Source organism: Capra hircus, chromosome 1 (genome assembly GCF_001704415.2).
Source record: "Capra hircus breed San Clemente chromosome 1, ASM170441v1, whole genome shotgun sequence".
NCBI lineage: Eukaryota > Metazoa > Chordata > Mammalia > Artiodactyla > Bovidae > Capra > Capra hircus.
Window position 1 is genome coordinate 96,862,090 of NC_030808.1, and position 19,263 is coordinate 96,881,352.

The following is a 19,263-nucleotide window of genomic DNA, read 5'->3' on the forward strand; positions in this document are numbered from 1 at the left end:
AAACATATTCTTATCATAAGATCCAGCAGTTGCCCTCCATGGTATTTACACAAAGGAGTGTAAAACTTTTGTCCACACAAAAGCCTACACACAAGTCGTTACAGCAGCTCTATTCATAATTGCCAAAAGTTGGAAGAAACCAAGCTATCCTTCAGAAAGTAGATAAATTTATTACTCAGCATTAAAAAAGAAGAGAAAGCTATCAAACTGTAAAAAGACATGGAGGAACCTTAAAAATGCATTTACCAGGTGAAAGAAGCCTATCTGAAAAAGTTATATACCATATGATTCCAACTATATGACATTCTGGAAAAGGCAAAACTATGGAGATGGCAAAAAGATGAGTATGCCAAGGGTTAGAGGGGAGGAAGGGATGAACAGGTGGGGCACAAAGTATTTCCAGTATTACTCTGTATGATGCTATAATCGTGAATACATGTCATTATACACCTGTCCAAACCCATCGAATGTACAATACCAGGAGAGAACTGTGATGTAAACTATGGACTTTGGGTGATTATGATGTGCCAATGCAGGTTCATTTTGTAACAAACGTACAACCTCTGGAGATGTTGATAATAAAGCAACACATACAAGGAGACAGGAAATATACGGGATATCTCTCTGGGAAATTGTACAATGGCTCAATTTTGTTCTGAATTTAAAATTGTTCTAGAAGATAAAGTCTATTAAAAAAAAAAAGATTGCACATAGTTAGGAAATATTTCCTAGATATGTAATTAGCGCAAGCCATAAAAGAAAAGAAATTGCTATCTTAGACTTTATCAAAATTGAAAACTTTTCTCTTTAAAAGGTATCATTAAGAAAATAAGTCATAGATTTACAGAAAGTATCTTCATGTCATATACGTATGATAAAACCCTTGCCTCTAGAATTTTTTTAAATTTGCATATTCTTATTCAAAGATATGTGACTATTTCAAAGAACATAAAAAGGTTTTGAAACTCTGTATGATGATGACAACCCAATTAAAAACTGGGCAAAAGATTTAACTAGATATTTCACCAAAGCAGATACACAAATGATAAATAATAATGGTAAAGAATCTGCCTGCAATGCAGGAGACCTGGGTTCAAGATCCCCTGGAGAAGGGAATGGCTACTCACTCCAGTATTCTTGCCTGGGAAATCCCATGGACAAAGAAGCCTAGTGGGCTACAGTCCATGGCGTTGCAGAGTTAGACACAACTAAGCAACTAACACTTTCACTTTCTTAAAAAAAAAAAAAAAAGCACATGGAAAGGTGCTAATCATTATTAGTCACTGTTGTTGTTCAGACCCTAAGTCGTGTCCGACTCTGCGACCCCATGGACTGCAGCACACCAGGCTTCCCTGTTCGTTACTATCTCCCAATTCATGTTGGTCCAATTCATGTTCATTGAGTCGGTGATGCCATCCAACCATCTCAACCTCTGTCGTCCCCTTCTCCTGCCCTCAATCGTTCCCAGCATCAGGGTCTTTTCCAGTGAGTCAGCTCTTCTTATCACATGACCAAAGTACTGGAGCTTCAGCAGAAGTCCTTCTAATGAATATTCAGGGTTGATCTCCTTTAAGATTAACTGGTTTGATCTCCCTGCTATCTAAGGGACTCTCAAGAGTCTTCTCCAGCACAATTTGAAAGCATCAATTCTTTAGCACTCAGCCTTCTTTATGGTCCAACTCTTACATCCACACATGACTACTGGAAAAACCATAGCTGTGACTATATGGACCTTTGTCAGCAAAGCGATGTCTCTTCTTTTTTTAGTATGCTGTCGAGATTTTTCATTAGTCATTAGGGAAATGTAAATTTAAACTTTAATAAGGGAATTCCCTGGCAGTCCAGTGGTAAAGACTCTGAACTTCCACTGCAGGGGGCATGGGTTCAATCCCTGGTTGGGGAACTAATCCTGGCAAGCAAGCTGAGTGGTGCAGCCAAAAAAACATAAACATAAACTGTAATAAGATACCCTCATATATCCATGAGAATGGCTATGATAAAAAACTAAAAATATCGAGTGTTGGCAAGAACATGGAGAAATCAAAACCATCATACATTGTTGGTGTGACTCTAATGTTGTATAGCCACTTTTGGAAAACAGTTTACTTAAACTTACCATAGAATCTAGTAATTACACTCCTAAGAATCTATCCAGGATAAATAAAAATGTAGAACCCCATACATCTTACATGAATGTTCATAGAAACATTATTTATAATAGCCAAAAACCAGAAACAATTTAAATGTTCATCAACTAATAAAGAAATAAAATGTGGTACACCCATAAAACTGAATACTATTCAATGATACAAAGGAAGAAGCTACTGATAAGTGAAAGTTGCTCAGTCATGTCTGACTCTTTGGAACCCCATGGACTATACAGTCCATGGAATTCTCCAGCCAGAATACTGGAGTGGGTGTGTGTGTGTGTTAGTCGCTCAGTCGTGCCCGACTCTTTGCGACCCCATGGACAGTAATCCACCATGTTCCTCTGTCCATGAGATTTTCCGGGCAAGGATACTGGAGTGGGTTGCCATTTCCTTCTCCAGGGGATCTTCCCAACCCAGGGATCGAACCCGGGTCTCCTGTACTGCAGGCAAATTCTTTACCAACTGAGCTACAAGGGAAGCCCCCCTTTCCCTTTTCCAGAGGCTCTTCCCAACCCAGAGATCGAACTCAGATCTCCCGCGTTGCAAGCAGATTCTTTACCAGCTCAGTCACAAGGGAAGCCCAAGAATACTGGAGTGGGTAGCCTATCCCTTCTCCAGCAGATCTTCCCCACCCAGGAATCGAACCAGGGTCTCCTGCATTGCAGGTGGATTCTTTACTGACTGAGCTAAAATTGATGAACTTCAAAAATATTCTGCTAAGTGAAAGAAACAAGACACCAAAAACCTATATATACTAGGATTCTATTTATAGGAAACATCCAGAAAAGGCAAGAGACAGAAAGCAGATCAATGGCTGCCTGGGTTTAGGAGTAGGGACTAAGTTAGTATGAGGGAACTTTGGCAGTGACAGCTATACAAGTCTATAACAAAAGAATTGTACACTTACGATGGCTGGATTTCACGGTATGCAAACTGCACCTCAATAAAACTTTATTTTTTAAAAAGCACTTGTAAAAGAAAGTTCACAGCAGTTTTCTTCATTTAAACCCCAAACTGAAAACCTAAATGGCCTTCCAAGAAGAATACATGAGTTAATGGTGGTATAATCAAGCAGTGGAATACAAGCTATTATAACAGCCATCGTAAAGAACATACTGAAACACGCAATATGCACGACGCTCACAAGCATTATGCTGACAAAAGACGCCACTTTTGTTTTGCTATTGTATACTGTATCTCATTCATAAAAGTCTGTTTGCTGCAGACAAACTGAATCAAGCACACTTATGTCCAGAAGGTATGGTATGTGTGTGTCTATCTGAAAATCATAATGTGTCAAGTAGTTAATATAAATGAGTGGCCAATGATTTAATATTCAGTTTAAAAATGTTTTAATTATATCAAATGATAGACACATATATTTAACATGTATATGTTATTTAACATAATCAAACTCATTCTTTGCATATTTATTCACTGACCTACTCCAAACATATTTATAAAGGGCCAAAATATATTCCTGGCACCCAAGTTCAAACTGTGCCTCAGTCACAAAAACGATGTTGATATTTCACTTTTTCTTCATGACAGATCTGAGTGTACCTTTCAGTACACACAATTTAACATGAATTTCCTGGTGCGCTCCCAGGAGGAAAAGTGTCAGGTGGCCCAACAGTCCCAGATTCATGAAGCCAAAACAAGTTTGGTACCAGTCAGGTCCAGGAGGTTCAGGACCAGTAAGTGAGGCTGTCACGTCAGGCCTCCACTAACTCACTCCACATCCCGCTGCTCCACTGCAAGGCGAGTGAAAACATGCAGACTACACCCTGAGGAGCTATTACAATTCAGAACTCTGGCCAAGAGGAAGAAACCTTCACAGGCAGTCGCCCATCTTTCAGGAAACTCCCCTCTCCCTCCCCAAACCTCCAGGAGTCCCACTTAGAACCTGCTCTGAGCGGGGCCTTGATGCGCACGATGACAAGGCATGCTTGCTGCTCCGCAGAGAACGTGTCTGCAGACCACGCTGTCCAGTGCCTGGGAGGGTATCTGTCAGGGTCCTTCCTATACTCCTGTTGCCTTTTAAACACTGTTTAGAAGGTCTGTGCCTTTTGATCCAGGATTCATCACAAGGAAATAATCAGAGCTGAAGGAAGTAAGCATAGCCTGAGCAGCTCACTTCAGCATACTTACAATAGCCTACAGAACACTCCCACCCCAAATGGATCGGAACAATTCAAATACCTCACAAGAGTTCAGTTCAGTCGCTCAGTCATGTGCAACTCTTTGCAACCCCATGGACAGCAGGACGTCAGGGTTCCCTGTCCTTTACCATCTCCTGGAGTTTGCTCACTCATATTCATAAAGTCAGTGATGCCATCCAATCGTCCCCTTTTCTTCCTGTTCCTCGCAACAGAGAAATAGTCATAATCCATTTGACTTAATTCATACTCAAATGAATTATGACAGTCCTAAGATGGACTACTATCTGCAGCCGTGAAAGATAAGCTCTTCAGAAAGACTAAAGAACCAGAAAATGCTGACAATACAATGTTAGATGACAGAAGCGAGATAAAAGCGGTATATATCAAGGTTTCTCACATGGGGAGACACTGTGGTGAAACTCCCCATGCCACTCAGACACTCAGCTGATCCCTGAGCATCAGCGTTACTGAGGGGAGTGAGCTGGTGTGCTCAGACAGCCTTGACGGTAGGGGATGGGAGGATGGCAACCAGTGGTGCATACAGAATTATCCCAATATTGGGTAAACAGGAAAAACATATGAACATACGCAGATCAGAGGTAATTAATGCCAGGCCACCTGTGATTGGTAAGGTCATGGCCTTGTAGACCAACACTTCTCAAGCATGAATGTGGATTCTGTGAAAAGCTGGATTGTGGTTCACTATGTCTGGCGTCGGAGAAGGCAATGGCACCCTACTCCAGTACTCTTGCCTGGAAAATCCCATGGACGGAGGAGCCTGGTGGGCTACAGTCCATGAGGCCGCTAAGAGTCGGACACAACTGAGAGACTTCACTTTCACTTTTCACCTTCATGCTTTGGAGAAGGAAATGGCAACCCACTCCAGCGTTCTTGCCTGGAGAATCCCAGGGACCGGGGAGCCTGGTAGGAGGCCGTCTATGGGATCACACAGAGTTGGACACGACTGAAGTGGCTTGGCGGCAGCAGCAGCATGTCTGGCGTGGGGCTGAAGTTCCGTACTTCTAACAAGCTCCCAATGCAGCTGGTCCACAGGCCACACAGGGACAAGCTAAGCTGCAGACTGCACTTCCTGGAGGGACAGATCCAAGCTAGGCTTGCAGGGACTAGGTGAGTATATGGATGTGCGTTTACTTTTTTAGAATCTTCTATGCTTACTAGGTTTTCCACAATGAAAATTCATTGCTTTCGTAATCAGAAAGAAAACCTTTTACTATTCAAAACCTTTGACTCACACCACTAACAAGAAATGCTGGAAAGGGTGTGGAAAAAAGAAAACCCTCCTACACTGTTGGTAAGAATGTAAATTGGTACAGCCATTATGGAAAACAGCATGGAGTGTCCTGAAAAAACTAAACACAGAGCTACCATATGATCCAGCAATCCCACTCCTGGGCGTATATCTGGACAAAACTTGAATTCCAAAAGATACCACTGGCGGCTTGATGGTAAAGAATCCACCCGCCAATGCAGGAGACATGGTTTTTAATCCCTGATCCAGGAAGATGCTACATGCTGTGCAGCAACTGAGCCTGCACACCGCAACTATTGAGCCTGTGCTCCACAGCCCAGGAGTCACAGCTAATGAAAGTGAAGCCCACACACCGTGTGCTCTGCAACCAGAGAGGCCACCATAGGGAGAAGCCCTCGCACCAGAACTAGAGGAGGGCCCCGCTCGCCACAACTGGAGATGAGCCCACGCAGCACTGAGACCCAGCACAGCCAACACAAATAATTTAAAAAGACACACGTACCCCAGTGTTCACAGCGGCACTGTTTAGAACAGCCAAGACATGGAAGCAACCTAAATGTCCAACAACAAATGAATGGATAAAGATGCGGTATCCCTGTAAAATGGAATATTACTCAGTCATAAAAAGAATAAAATAATGCCATTTGCAGCAACATGGAGGGATCTAGAGATGATCATATTAAATGAAATAAGTCAAACAAAAGCAAATATCATATGGTATCACTTATATGTGCAAGCTAAAATATGGTACACATGAGCTTACCTAAGAAACAGAAATGGACTCACTGCCAAGGGGGAGGAGACGAGGGGAGCGATGGATTCAAAGTTTGGAATTAGCAGGTGCAAACTAGTATATACAGGACGTAAAATAAGGTTCTACTCTATAACACAAGGAACTACACCCAATATCCTATAATAAACCATAATGGAAAAGAATAAGAAAAAGAAATTTTATACATATATATAACTGAATCACTGTGCTGTACACCTGAATCTAACACAACACTGCAAATTAACTATATGTCAGTAAAATCAGAAACAAAAAAACCTTCGACTTACTAATCATTTTTATAAAACTCCATCCCAGGTAATTCCCTGATGGTCCAGCGGTTAGGACTCTGCATATCCACTGCAAGGAGCCTGGGTTCAATCCCTGGTGTAGGAACTAAGATCCCACAAGCGAAAAAAAGAAAGAAATCCATCCCAAATAACAGGAAATGAAACTGAAAGGTAAATGCTGTTTCTCCTCACAATACTGCTGACACCAAGTATGTGGGTTTGTCCACACCAAGCAGTTCTGGCAGTAACTGCCCAGAGTGAGTACAGAGCTCACTCTTGTGGACTGAGTGAGACTGCTTTGCTCTTCAGGTGGCCGCTGAAAGTCCCTGCTCTCACCTGTACCTTCTACCAAGTGCTTATAAATCAGTGGTTCCCATGACCCCCTCCTCCGGCTCGATTATTTGCTTCAGTGGCTCACAGAATTTAGGGAAACATTTTACTGACAATTACTGGTTTACTATAAGTGATACAACTCAGGAACAGCCAAAGGGAAGAGATGCACAGGGCAAGGTATGGGGAAGGGGCACAAAGCTTCCCTGCGCCCTCTGGACACATGATCCTCCCAACACCTTGATGGGTTCACCAGCTCAGAAGCTCTCCAAACGCCTTTGCTTAGGGTTTTTATGGAGATTCCATTACACAGGCAAGACTGATTAAATCACTGGCCATGGGTGACTGAATTCAATTCTCCAGCACCTCTTCCCTTCTGGGGGTAGGGAAGTAGGGACTGAAAATTCCAACCCTGTAATCACATGCTTGGTTCTTCCAACAACTAGCCCCCAAATCAACCCCCAGTCTCAGCAATCAGCTCATTAGGGTAAACTCAAGTATGGTAGAAAGGGGCTTATTAAGAATAACAAAAGATGCTTCTCTCCTCAAGAGCTCATAAGCCACGGAAGTAGAACAACTCTATTTACTTCTTATAGCACAGAATCGAAGGTTTACACACATTCAACTTAGAATGATTCACAACATTAAAAAATGAGCAAACACTTAGCTCTCTAATATTAAGAGAATGGCTAAAAAAGGCTAAAATAGCATGTGGTTATTATAAATGATAATAGCAAAGACATGGAAAGAATGCTATAATAAATATTAGTCTTGGTGTGACAGCTCTTAAAATGCTAACATAAAATGAATGTTTATAAAGTATTACAATTTATCAAATTTATTTTAAAAAACAAAGGCAAGGACTTCCCTGGTGGTCCAGTGGCTAGGACTCTGCACTCCCAATGAAGGGGGCCCAGGGTTTGATCCTTGATCAGGGAACTAGGTCCCACATGCTGCAACTAAGACCCAGGGCAGGCAAATAAATTTTTAAAGAAAAGAAAAACAAACAAACAAAGGCAAAACACAACTGGAAGAAAATATGTCAAAATGATGTCTCTGGGTCATTGGATAGTGGGTCATAGACAATTTTTTTCCCTTCAACTTCTCAGAATAAAGCTGAATGGAAGAAAGGATACCAACTGGGGTGGGTGGGGGGAGATGGCAGGGGCTGGGGAGGGAAACCCCCTCCAGAACGTGAGAAGGGAGCAGCTCTGTGGCCACTAGTTGGGGTGGGGAGGGCTGTGCAGGTGGAAGCTGTTCAGTAGCCCCTGAAACAACTGGCTGGGGGCAGAGAAGCAGAAAGCCCACAGTTTCATGAAGGTCTAGACCCGGGTAGGAGAGGGAAGAGCCGCTCCTCCTCCGAGCAGAGACTGCCAGCACTTCCCAGAATGGGTCTGGGCAGGAGCTGTCGATAGGGAGACCTCTGCCTCCTCTGCTTGCAGGGGACTCTGAAGGGACTGGCTACCTTCCTGGAAACAAAGGATGTTTTCAGCTCCCCGGGAACACTTCAGTTCTCCATCTCTCCCTTCCCGCCCCCAGGATGTCATCACTCCCTAGGATTCCTTAAGTGCACAAAGAACATGAATTTGGTTACCTTCTCTGATAAAGTAAACCTTTAGCCCAGTCCCCTGTTTCCATCTCTGGCCTAAACCTCGGTTCCCTCGCGTATGCCTCCTGAGAGCGAAAGGTAACAGAAACAAATGCAAACAAATAACCCCATACCACCGGTCAAAGAGCAAATTAGATAGCCATTTTAAAACTACCAAATGCTCTGTAAATACAGATTAACAGCATCTCTATTATTTCTCTAGGTTAAAAGTAAACCTGCTGGAGCGCTTGGTCTTTTGATTTCACCACAAAAGGGCAAGTCAGACTCAGTACTTCACTGGGCCTGGGTCAAGATTTCTGTTAGTTCCTCGAGAAACATTCTCAGGAGCGTGCTTCCCCAGCTGACAGACGAGGTACTGGACAGAACTCAGGTGGCTGTGAGCCCGGCCCCGCCTGCTCCTCCTCTGTGAGGGGGAAGCCAGGGGACTCCTCTCCTTTCCAGAATCGGAGTGCATTTAATTCCCAAACAATAGGGCCAAAGCCCTGGGTCCTGGCCCTGTTCTCACCGTCAGTTCCAAGGCTGCCGCTCCACTCCACCAAAGCCCTGTTGACAGCTGTCATGGAGAACGTTTCCCAAGGCCACGAGGCAGGCCAGGCTCCCTCTGGAAACAGGGAGGTCAGAGCTGGAACTCGTTTCTACCCTGAGGCCTGCCTTCTAAAATTCTGCCTTCTAAAATCCCCCATATAAAGGTAAAAGCAAAGAACACAGGGCTCCAACAGCAACAGCAGTCAACCTCACCCTCGTAGCCCCAGGAGGTGGGCATTATTAGCACTAACATTTTACACAGAAGGCAGCTGAAGGGCAGAGTGGTTAAAAAAAATAAAACAAAACAGGTCAAGGTCACACAAGGAGGTGGTGGGAGAGGCAGAAAGACATTAGCGATCTGGCAAGAGTACACACTCAGGGGCGCCTTGCCTCGCCTCGCCTCTGTTTGCTCTGGTTGGTCATCAACACCCTTGCCCTGCCTCCTGCCCGCGGGCAGGTTTGGCGAGGAAGTGGTAATCACCCTCCTGAGAACACACCCGCACACCTGAATCCCAGAGCTCTCCAGAAAGGATGCGATCAACCCACTGGCCTCTAACCACTGCTTTCAACCACAAGGCACCACCTCCTCCTTGTCCCATATTTCTTCCCACACTGGGGCATGCACACACCCAGACCAACAGCTCTAGCGACAAAGGTCTCAAAACAAGTATCACCTGCCGCTTCTTCAAAACCACTCCACAAGGCTCCATCTGCATTTCCTCTTTACAGTCACGTTGCTACCTCACCCACCACACCCACGGCCACACACCCACACCTTCCCACAGCCACAAACACTGAGTTCAGGGGAAAGGTAACAAAGATGTAAATGAAACTCCAAATGTAGACGGAGGAGAGAATATCTGCCCCTTGACCCTACAGGCCACCCTTGGGCACCTCAGTTCCTCCTACCTGCGGAGCTTTCAGACCTGTCACCAGCTGGAGAGGGTGGGCACAGCATGGGGAGGTGAGTACCTTCTGGGACCCCTCAGAGCAGCCACAAAGAGCCAGCGCACAAGCTGAGTCCCTCTGGATGCCAAAGTCAGGCTGCTTACAGAGGGAGTGCCCAAGACCCGTCTTCCCACGCACAAAGAGTCAGTGGTTTGGGATTTTGGAGGTATTTCTTTTTCCCACGGCAGCCTGCCCACACACGTTCTCCACTGCTCTTGTACTGTAGAGGTAGTAAACTATTCTGTGTAAATGAGTAATGCAGACAGGATGTGAGGACAGTGATGACATCCCTTGCATTTTCTGTCACAGAATTGCTGCAGACTAAACACAAGAGTCTTCACTCTCTCCAAGGAATACGCTCTTTCCCTTTTCTTGGGGCAAGAGCCCTCAAGCTGCCTTTGGTTACTCCGTGTGGAGTAGACGTACACATCGGAAGACCTCTTACGGTAAGAACAGTGGGGCAAGTGCGATGGTCCCCTGCCTCAAGGATGGGGCCACTGTATGGAGTGGTGGAGACCAGGGGCAACTGGGGTACACTACCTTTTCCAGGAGGCTGCCTTCGGGAGTTTTGGGGGCAGAATACTTGAAATCTCTCAATTGTCAATGTTAGCTCAGCTTCATTCCCCCACCCCCCCAAACTGCACTGGACTGATAAAACATTTCAATTGGCACATGTCCCCAGTTTTAACTAGTGGCACAAAAAAACAGCTTGCCTGACACTGGCTGGGAGGGGACTTTAGGGGAGAATGGATATATGTATCAACGAGACTGAGCCACTTTGCTGCACACCTGAAACTACAATACCGCTAATGGGCTATGCGCCAATGCAAAACAGAAAGCTAAGAAAAAGACAGCTTGCCTAATCAACCAACCTTCTAGAGGTGGAAGCTTTGCTGTCTGCTAGCATTTGGACCAGCACAGAGGCTGGAAATAGCGTAAACTGTAAGATCCAGCCCATCAAAGTTTGAATCCTGGCTCTCAGCTGCCAGACCTCAAGTAAACTACTAAGCTCTCTTGGCTACAATCTCATCTGCAAAACGGGTTGAAAATATCCAATTTAAAGAGCTTGGTGAGAATTAAAAATACATGTGTGAAGATGACTTGAACTAATGAATGTTAAATTTCCTTCCTCCATATCGCGAAAGAAGCCACCTGGCAAGCCATCCCTTCTTTAGATTTTCAACGTTCTCATCTGTTAAAAATGAAAATAATCCTCCAGCACGGCTGCTCCTCCTCACAGGATGGGATGAAGTGATGGAGAGAGGAGAGTGCTTACAAATTGAAAGATGATTACTGACTGGATTGCCAACACCCTTTTCTCTCATTTCTAGTCCGATAAAGTAGTATGCAATTTGCTTTTCAGCGTGTTTATACCCTTTTATAACACTATACAAGGAGAAGATGGTATCACATTTGTGGTAATTCCTTAAAATGGCTATTAGCAATTAGCTCACCAGAACCCAAACCCACCATCCTCTCACCAAGGTAAGCAAAGTTAGGTCACTCCCTGGCCACAGGGTGCAGCAAGCTTCTCTTCTCTCTCCCTGCTCTTGTTTTAGAGAATTGAGGCAGAAAACAAAACTACTTAACAGTTGCATTGTTCTTTTACTCACACCAAGAAAACTAAATCACAAGCTAAGAAATTCCACTTAAGGACCATCATGAATTCACTGTGATATTTTCCAGCAGTAAGGGGATTTTTCTTGTCCTCCCGTTTTCTCATGCACTACAAGGAAACTGGGAGGTGCTCTGGCATTTCCTCAACAGAACCGGACTTAAAGCATCTTTACAACCTTCATCCTAGTGAATCTATATGGGCAAGGCCTATGCTGAGGGATTCATCTAACACTTCAAGTTTCAGCTATCACAGATATAATTTACTTGATCTTTTTCTCTTAAAAGAAAGGAGGCATTAAAATCGGTTCCACAGAAGCTACTAAGAAATGTGGGTTTATCTTCGAGGACTATGCCTCCCTTTCCTCCCTCTACTAAACTTTAATAGCTCCCTTGTACGTTTCCAAATTACTAATCAAGCATGACAGAATGAGTAGGAATTATAGGAAAAATCCAGAGGGGGTATAAATAAACAAGCTGGATGAATGTGTCAATATGACTTCCAAGGTCCTCCTCTTGAAAACAGGCTTCTTGGAAAAGAAAGTGCAGAAATTTTAGGAACCAGTTTCTTGCCAAGTATTTACACTCCATGATACCTGAAGCAGACAAAGTGACAGCAGGAAGAAGGACACACACAGAGATAGGATCTCTTTCAGGTAACAGGTGGGTCTCCACTCACTCTGTTTTCATAATGTTGACTTTCTATTGATGCATCCAGTGCTTCCAGAAGTGTACACAAATGCTAAGTGTGTATGGTTTTGTTCACTACTGTGAGCTCTGGGGGGTTTTTTGTTGTCGTTGAGCTTAACTTGGAAAGGATTTGGGCAGTTCAGAAAAACTGCTAACACATTTTACACAACCTGTCCGTTTGGAGACAGCTCAACCCCCAAAGCTTGCTAATACCCTTTGTATTAAAAAAAAAGGCTGACCCAGCATCCACCTGCATCAGCTTGATCCTCTCAGCTTTGTCACACTCAGCAAATAGGGTATGCGTCACAGCAAAATAAAGCAGCACCCCCCAGAGGAAGAAAAAGACTTGTTGAGTGGAGAGACAGCCTTTACACCAGGTTAACAGTGAACATCTGTAGAAGGCTTTGAATCTAGAATCACTAGTGTTACCCTCCAAATCTATCTTCCACAAAAAAAAGCTCCACAGGTGGTGTTACTTTTCAAGGAAAATGCCATAAAAAAGTAGAGTCAGCAGTACAAGGCAGTCCCTACCCCAACACCCTTCATCCAGCTTCAACTATTAACAATTCATGTCCAGTCTCCATCTTGTTCCCCTTCACTTCTCCATTGGCAGCCCTCCCCCAAAATGGATTATTCTGCAGCAAATCCTGAACCTATATTTCAAATTTAGAATGTATTTCTAACAGCAAGGGTTTTTTAAAAACTGTAATCGGTATACCATTACCTAAAGCAACTAAACAAAGCTAATATTCTTCATACTAACGAGTATAAATTTCCCCTATTGGCACAATTAAACTTTTTTTCATCAAATAAGCACCCACCAAGGTTTATACCTCTCACTGCCCTCTTGTCTCTTAAATAGCTTTTAAACCACAGGTTCCCCTGGCCCAATGATTCACACAGCTGGCAGGCTGCTCCTCACCTGCAACTCCCAATAATTCAATTCTAGAGATACCACAAGGACAACCCAATCTTAGAGGCTGTCAAGAAAAAAAAAAAAAGCATATGTTAATTAGTAGTTTTATCATTGAAGAAGCTTAAGAATAATCTGAAAAGCACAGGTGAAATGATTTGAACTGAGCCATTAGCAATTCTGAGGTCCAAACACTCATTCTTAAATCCTTTGCAATTCTGGTCTCTGTGGGTTTATCTCTGGGGGTTGAGCAACACTCTTCCCCCCAACCCCGCCCTTACCTGAGTTATTTGCACAAGCAAAGCAATGGGGTGAACCCAGCGTGTTTCCTCCCGGCTGGACCTTCCTCCGCGGCCGCCTCCGGAATGCAAGGGGCGGGCCCTGCTGCCACCTCCCGAAGCCACCTGCCCAGGTGAGAAACGAAGCTTCACTGAGACTACAAATTCCGCAGGGCTACTGAGAGAATTTTGAGCCATCCATGACGGTCACGGATGAACCAAACCAGAACACCACGGTCTCTGGGAACAAACAGCCTGAAAAGTCCTCGGGCTTAATCCCAGTGTCCGGGGCTCGCGGGGTACCCTCCCCAACGCCCAGGGGCCAGGAGACTGGACGCCTAACGAACGAAGTCCGCCCCCAACGAACACACGAGCAGGTGCGTCCGCGACGATACGCCCACCTGTGTGTGCCAGGGAGGAAAGTCACACTATTGCTAAAACACCAAGTGTTTCATAATGTTTAATATCTTTCTCCTCGGCGAAGGGGGTGCGGAGCGTCCGGGTGTGAGTATACGACCAACCCAGACCACCGGTTCCATGCCCGCACCCCAGCCCCGGAGCCCCAAACTCGGGACCGACCCCAGGCGCGAATACTACGACCACCCCTCAGCCGGACGGGTCAGGCTCGGGCGTCCTCGGCTTTCAGTCCAGGGCCCCTATCCACTCCAAGTACTAGACAATCCCAGCCTCTGAATCCCGGGGAAAGAAATTCCTCTCCCTCCCCGAAGCGCAGAGCGCCGCCGGGGACGCCGGGAGCGACGCGGTCCTGCCGGCGCCCCGAAGTCCCTGGTGGGGAAGCAGCGGCGAGACGCCGGGCGCCGAAGCCCGCAACTCACCCGCTGCGCGGCGACTCCCGGCTCGCGCTCCGCGTCCGAGGCGCTGGCGCCGGACCAGACTCGCGACCAGGTCGCCGTCTGGACACCTGCCGCGCCCGGCCCCAGGTGACCAGGCACAGGTGGGGGCGGCGATCCCCGACCGCTGTATCCTGCAATAACCCCGCGGCCGCTCCGCGCGTAGCTACCAGGAAGTGCGGACGCAGCCCTTGGATCGCGCACGCCCCGTCGCGACCCCGGCGGGAGACCGGCCGGAGAGCGCCGCCTGCGGGCGGGGCGGCGAGAGGCGTGCGAGGCCAGCCACCTCGACCCGCGGGAGAGGGGCTGGGGTCGGCGCTGGCACGGGGGACGCCCCAAGGGTGTAGGGTGGAAGATGAGACCCCCTTTTGAGTGCCGGGCCTTCAGATCCCCCTACCCCTGCCCAAGGAGCTCCCATGTCCTCAGCAGGGTACGCACGCGGCCACTATCAGTTTCCTCCAGATGAGGGTATGCACAGGGTGACAGAACTTCATGTAAATGAATGCCTATGAATTCACATTTTAAAATAAAACTGCAAACTGCAAACTGCATATTTGCAAGCAGTTCGTTTTTATTGCATTACCTTTATCTGTCAACATTACTAATTTGTTATATTTATTTAACAAAATATTTGTTGAGTACCCACGACTTGCCAATCCTTTAAACAGGATGGGAATTTAATATAATTAAATTATATTAAATTATATCATAATATATAGAATATTATTTGAAATTCCTATCCTTTAAAATACAGGCTAGGAATTCCCTGGCTGTCCAGTGCTTAGGATTCTGTGCTTCCACTGAGATACACAGGTTGGATCTCTGGTGAGAGAATTTAGTGTCACACACAGCAGAGCAAAAAAGGAAGAAAGAAAGAAAACCACAGTTTTCTCCTCATGCTTTTCCTGAAGAGCCTTGAACAGCGAGTGGCCTGGGCCTTTCTTAACCTCCCGGAAAGGCTTTACTGGTCTTACAAGGAACTTAGCAATGGCCTGCCCAAAGGTGCAGTAAGAAGTAAATGTGGGCTGCTGGAGGCTCTGAGGAGCAGCTTGACCCAACCTGGGGAGGTCAGAGACGGGGAGAAGGGGAGAGGTGTGCTGAGTCCTGAAGGACTACAGGGTTCATCAGAATTGAAGTTTTTCAGCCAACATTCCACTGTGAGCAAACTCAGAAGCCAAAAGCTGGCCGGAAAGGGCATGTTCTGATAAAGGAATAGCAAATGAGTCAGGATAGCTGAGAAGAAGAGGATGTGAACTGAGTTAGAGCAGGGGTGTGGGGGGCCAGATCATGCTCCTATCAAACCTAACAGCCTCCATCTATGGAGTGTATAGTATAAAACAGGAACTGGACATGAATCACTTCAAACTACATGATATAGGGTTATTACTCCCCTTTAAAGGAGATGAAAACAAGGTCTAGGATAGTGAGATGTCTTGCTAGTGACACAGCTGGGAGGAGGTGACCCTCAGGAGCTAGCCTGCATTCCTAATGATACTTTCCAGGTTAATCCAAGAGGCTGAATTATCTTCAAACGTTCTCAGCATCCTCAAGTATCCCCAGATGCCCACTGCTGTCTCCCCATTCCAAAGCCTGTGTCAACAACTGCCCTCAGATCCCCTCCTGTCGAGATCGGATTCCAGAGCATATGGCTGTGCACACCAGACTCTTTCCCAAAGGAAACTGGGTTTCAGGGACCAGTGGAGGGACTGGGGCAGAGCCCTTTTTGTTCCCTAACAGCCATTCTCTCCTTCTTCCACAATAATAGAATTGAAGCTGAGCCCAGAGATGCTTAGGACAAAGGCTTCATTTCCCTTCCTCCCTTGTGACGAAATACAGCAACAGTGGTACCCAGGGCTCCTAGAATCCACTCAACCCAGCAGAACTTCTGAGGCAGCTGTTTCTCCCCCAACATCTGTCAGATATTTTTCACAGGGCAGACACTGCTTACTGCCTCCTCAATATCCATTCCCCCTTTTTTCCTTTCTAAGAGAACTCAGATTTTGTTCCAGAAGGCAACGTGCAGAGCTGAAATGCTCACCTTCCCAGAAGCCCTTGCAGGGCAGCCACATGACTCGATCCCCATCAATGAGGTGGAGAGGGAAGGTATCTAGAGATTCCTGAGAAGGATTTTGCTCTCCTGAAGTGGACACCACCACTTTTCTCCTTTTGTTTTATTCTGGCTGTGAGGTTGCTGTGAGCTTGGAAGGTGAGCAACTGTCTTATGACCACAGGACAACACATAAGGGAAAAGGAGGAGCTGCACCTATTGCCGACTGCCAAGTGCCAGACTTATTTCGTGAGAAAAATAATCCCTTTACTTTTTTAAAGCACTCTTGGTTTGTTGCAAGCAATTAAGTGCAGTCCTAATGGATATACTATTCTTTTCAAAGAAAAGCCTCAGAAATCAGTCTAGCCAACCCTACAGTGTGATAGGAGAAAGAGGGTGGGATTTGGCATGAGACAAATCTGTGAATTTCAGCTCTTCCATTTAGTTAGCTAATGACTTTTGGCAATTTTGGTAAAATTAGATTACTTACTGTAAAATTAGAGATTGTCATAAAAATACAAAGCACAGTGCTTCCTGGCATATGGTGAATGATTAATAAATGATCAGTTTAGAGCCGCCACCAAGTGGATGTCCCTCTAATATGTAGATTCAGAATCATGTATCTACTTACTATTTCACTCCTTAGACAAATCTTTTGTCTATTCAGATCTTCAGTTCAGTTCAGTTCAGTCACTCAGTCATGTCCGACTCTTTCCTGCTGGTGCTGCTGCTAAGTCGCTTCAGTCGTGTCCGACTCTGTGTGACCCCACAGATGGCAGCCCATTGGGCTCTGCTGTCCCTGGGATTCTCCAGGCAAGAACACTGGAATGGGTTGCCATTTCCTTCTCCCATGCATGAAAGTGAAAAGTGAAAGTGAATTCGCTCAGTTGTGTCCAACTCTTTGCGACCCCATGAATCGCAGCACGACAGGCCTCCCTGTCCATCACCAACTCCTGGAGTTCACTCAAACTCACGTCCATCGAGTTAGTGATGCCATCCAGCCATCTTATCCTCTGTCGTCCCCTTCTCTTCCTGCCCCCAATCCCTCCCAGCATCAGGGTCTTTTCCAATGAGTCAACTCTTTGCATGAGGTGGCCAAAGTACTGGAGTTTCAGCTTCAGCATCAGTCCTTCCAATGAACACCCAGGACTGATCTCCTTTAGGATGGACTGGTTGGATCTCCTTGCAGTCCAAGGGACTCTCAAGAGTCTTCTCCAACACCACAGTTCAAAAGCATCAATTCTTTGGCGCTCAGCTTTCTTCACAGTCCAACTCTCACATCCATACATTACTACTGGAAAAACCATAGCCTTGACTAGATGGACCTTTGTTGGCAAAGTAATGTCTCTGCTTTTGAATATACTATCTAGGTTGGTCATAACTTTCCTTCCAAGGAGTAAGTGTCTTTTAATTTCATGGCTGCAGTCACCATCTGCAATGATTCAGATCTTAGATGCTTATAATAGCAAAGTCAGTCTTAAAGTTTCAGTAAAAACCAGCCCTTGCCTAGCATCTTGCGTCCTCATTTCCTAGAAAATATGCACTCTACCAAAATTTTTTGAAAGGAAAAGAATAGAAGCATAGACTTTGTAGTGGCCAATCCTGAATTACTGGTATACTAATTTAGCAAGTACACCTGTATATTTCTGTTTAGCTCTCTCTCTTTTTTAAAATAAGAACCTCTAATTTCAACGCTTCTAGGTTTGTATTTTAAATTACCAAACAAGATGTTTTAAGAGTCCGAAAACATGCTTTTGTTGAAACTGCAACATAGTCTTCTATGCTGAAGTTGAATAATATTAAAAATTAGTATTATTTACTTTGGCTTTTAATTTTTAAAATAATACATTCTTTCCACCACTACAGAAGTTTTTAAGTTAAAAAAAAAAAGATATACCATACTTTATTTAACCTGTCTTCTATTAATGGACATTTAGGTTATCTCTAGTTTATCTCACTTACAAACAACATTGCCTTGAACATCTTTGTCCCTACATTTTTACCCATTTGTGTAATCTGACCACATCGCCCCACTTTACTACTTCCTTTCCAGGTGCAAGCCAGCATCCATCTCTTGATTGAATTATTGGAATAGCCTCCTGAATGGCCTCCTGTTTTTGTCCTTGTCCTCCTTGTCCTCCAGCAACCCAGCACCTGGAACAGTCTTCTTTTTTTTTTGGCTGTGCTGCACAGTTTTCAGGACCTTATTTCCCCCATCAGGGATCAAACCCTGGCTCTCAGCAGTGAAAGCAGAGTCTTAACCACCGGACCACCAAGGAATTACCTGGAATAGTTATTTTAGAATGTAGGTCAGATATTGTCCCTCTCTGGTGAAAACTTTCCAGTGGCTTCCGTCTCATTCAAAGTCCTTAAAATAGTCTGTAGAGCTACGTGGGCCGGGGGGGGGGGCATTGCCATTACCTCTCTGTACCATCTCCTTCCATACTCCCCTCTCTGCTCCAGCCAACGCACAAGGTTCTCTGGTGGTTTGTTTGAATATGCCAAGTAGACTTCTGCCTCAGAAGTCTGCCTTTTACCCTTGCTATCTCTTTTTGGAACTCTCTTCTCCAAATAACACATAACTTAATCCTTCACTTTTTTCAGATCTTAACCTAGTTTTGTTTTTAATGGTTAACACATGGGGAGGTTAACATGGGCCAGGCATCTGGTTCTAAGTGTTTTGCATGTATTACTTCATTTAATCATTACAACCACCCTAAATCTTATGATCCCCATTATATAGATGAGGAGCCTGAGGCACAGAGAGATGGGAGAATTTGCCCAAGACACACAGGTTGTAAAGAAGAGAACTGGGAT

The 19,263-nt window shown here is 45.1% G+C and overlaps 1 protein-coding gene and 1 long non-coding RNA gene across 5 annotated transcripts in view; one reads left to right on the forward strand and one right to left on the reverse strand.

Moving 5' to 3' along the window:
- Positions 1-18,920, reverse strand: part of GPR160 (G protein-coupled receptor 160) — a 64,084-nt gene extending 45,164 nt beyond the window's left edge. The window contains exon 1 of one of the 4 annotated variants that reach the window (XM_018047940.1): positions 18,868-18,920. The gene's annotated coding sequence lies outside the window, so the exon portion shown is untranslated. Of the gene's footprint in view, positions 1-9,085; positions 9,328-10,014; positions 10,095-13,551; positions 13,662-18,867 lie in introns of those variants that run through there. The other 3 variants (XM_005675333.3, XM_018047948.1, XM_018047944.1) reach the window with 3 other exon arrangements.
- Positions 9,957-11,388, forward strand: LOC108636005. Its single transcript, XR_001918060.1, has 3 exons — positions 9,957-10,069; positions 10,363-10,499; positions 11,199-11,388. It is a non-coding gene; the product is annotated as an uncharacterized LOC108636005 (long non-coding RNA).